The 1741-nt window shown below is 46.0% G+C and overlaps 1 pseudogene; it reads left to right on the top strand.

Moving 5' to 3' along the window:
• LOC102489751 (ubiquinone biosynthesis monooxygenase COQ6, mitochondrial pseudogene) overlaps nt 1-1681 on the top strand; it is a 4388-nt pseudogene extending 2707 nt beyond the window's left edge.
• The last annotated feature ends 60 nt before the right edge of the window (nt 1682-1741 follow it).

The following is a 1741-nucleotide window of genomic DNA, read 5'->3' as shown; positions in this document are numbered from 1 at the left end:
CTCTCTCTGTCTTTCTGGCGAGCACACACACCCCATAGCAAAAACCTCTCAAAAAAAAGAAAAAAAGAAAGAAAGAAAGAAGAAAGAAAGAAAGAAAGAAAGAAAGAAAGAAAGAAAGAAAGAAAGAAAGAAAGAAAGAAAAAAATCACTCCCTAGGGGTGATAACCAAGCCACAATCCCTTCTCCTCCATTCTCCTCTCAGGATTATGGGCACATAAACATACTCACCCAGTGTTATTTTCAGGCCACCAGCTCTAGAACTCAAACCACAGTCATCCATGTAAGAGTCCAGTACCTTAACCCACACGTTACCTGCTGGCCCCTCAAGTCCATTGTTTCTGGAGGAAAAGTCTTCTACCTAATAAAGACTAGCATATAGAACATAGACAGAATTCCCAAATTCACCAAAAGAAAACTTTTATCTAGTCAGGACTAGTATCCAGAATATGAACATAACTCTCATATTCTCCAGAAGAAAACAAAAAAAAGACTTAAGAAAAGGGAGAAATTGTCAGAAACTTACAGCAATAGGGTCAGCTCCATTTCCCCTGGCTCTGCAACCCTGCTCAGCTGTTTTGGTGCCTGGGACCACATCTGCAAAATGAGATACAGAGCCTTCCAGCAAATGCAGGTGTGGGATGCTGGCTCAGAGGCCTTGATAATGTTTGATAAGGATCATTTACATGACATGGGCTATATAGTGGAGAACAACGTCATCATGTACACACTCACCAAGCAGCTGGAAGCTGTGGCTGACCGAGTGACAGTCCTCTACAGGAGCAAAGCTGTTGGCTACACCTGGCCTTGTCCATTTCGCATGGGTGACACCAGCCCTTGGGTTCATATTACCCTAGGTGATGGCAGCACCCTCCAGACCAAATTGTTGATTGGTGCAGATGGTCACAACTCAAGGATATGGCAGGCTGCTGGAATCCAGAATGTCAGCTGGAACTACGACCAGTCTGCTGTTGTGGCTATTCTGCATTTATCCGAGGCCACCGAAAACATTGTAGCTTGGCAGAGATTTCTTCCCTCTGTGCTGATTGCTTTGCTTCCGCTCTCAGAAACCCTGAGTTCCTTGGTTTGGTCCACATCCCATGAACACACAGCAGAGCTGGTCAGCATGGGTGAGGAAGAGTTCATGGATGCCATTAACTCTGCCTTTTGGAGTGACGTTAACCACATGGACTTCATTGACTCAGCTGGCACCATGTCATGATATGCTGTTACCCTTCTGAAGCCCACTAAGATCTCAGCTCACCAACTGCCTCCAAGTGTAGCCAGCGTGGATGCCAAAAGTCAAATGCTGTTTGCTCTGGAGTTGGGACATGCTGCCGAGTATGCCTAGCCTTGGGTGGCACTCATTGGGGATGCAGACTGCAGAGTCCACCCACTTGCTGGACAAGGTGTCAACATGGGCTTTGGGGATATCTCCATCTTGGCCCATTACCTCAGTACTACAGCCTTTAATGGGAAAGACTTAGGCCCCATGAGCCACGTCACAGGTTCTGAAACAGATAGACAGTGTCACAACACTGCTCTCCTAGCTGCCATGAACTTCCTGAAAAGGCTGTATTCCACCAGTGCCACTCCACTTGTTCTACTTAGGAATTGGGGCTTGCAGGCCACAAATGCAGCCTCTCCACTCAGAGAACAAATTATGGCCTTTGCAAGCAAATGAGTGCTCTTCTTTGATGGAAAAAAAAAAAAAAAAACTATCCCAGGACCATCACCAATCTTT

This window comes from Tupaia chinensis, unplaced genomic scaffold (assembly GCF_000334495.1).
Source record: "Tupaia chinensis unplaced genomic scaffold, TupChi_1.0 Scaffold000268_1, whole genome shotgun sequence".
In the NCBI taxonomy this organism is placed as follows: Eukaryota; Metazoa; Chordata; class Mammalia; order Scandentia; family Tupaiidae; genus Tupaia; species Tupaia belangeri.
The sequence above is the reverse complement of the archived record's forward strand: the minus strand, read 5'-3'. Positions and strand labels throughout refer to the sequence as shown.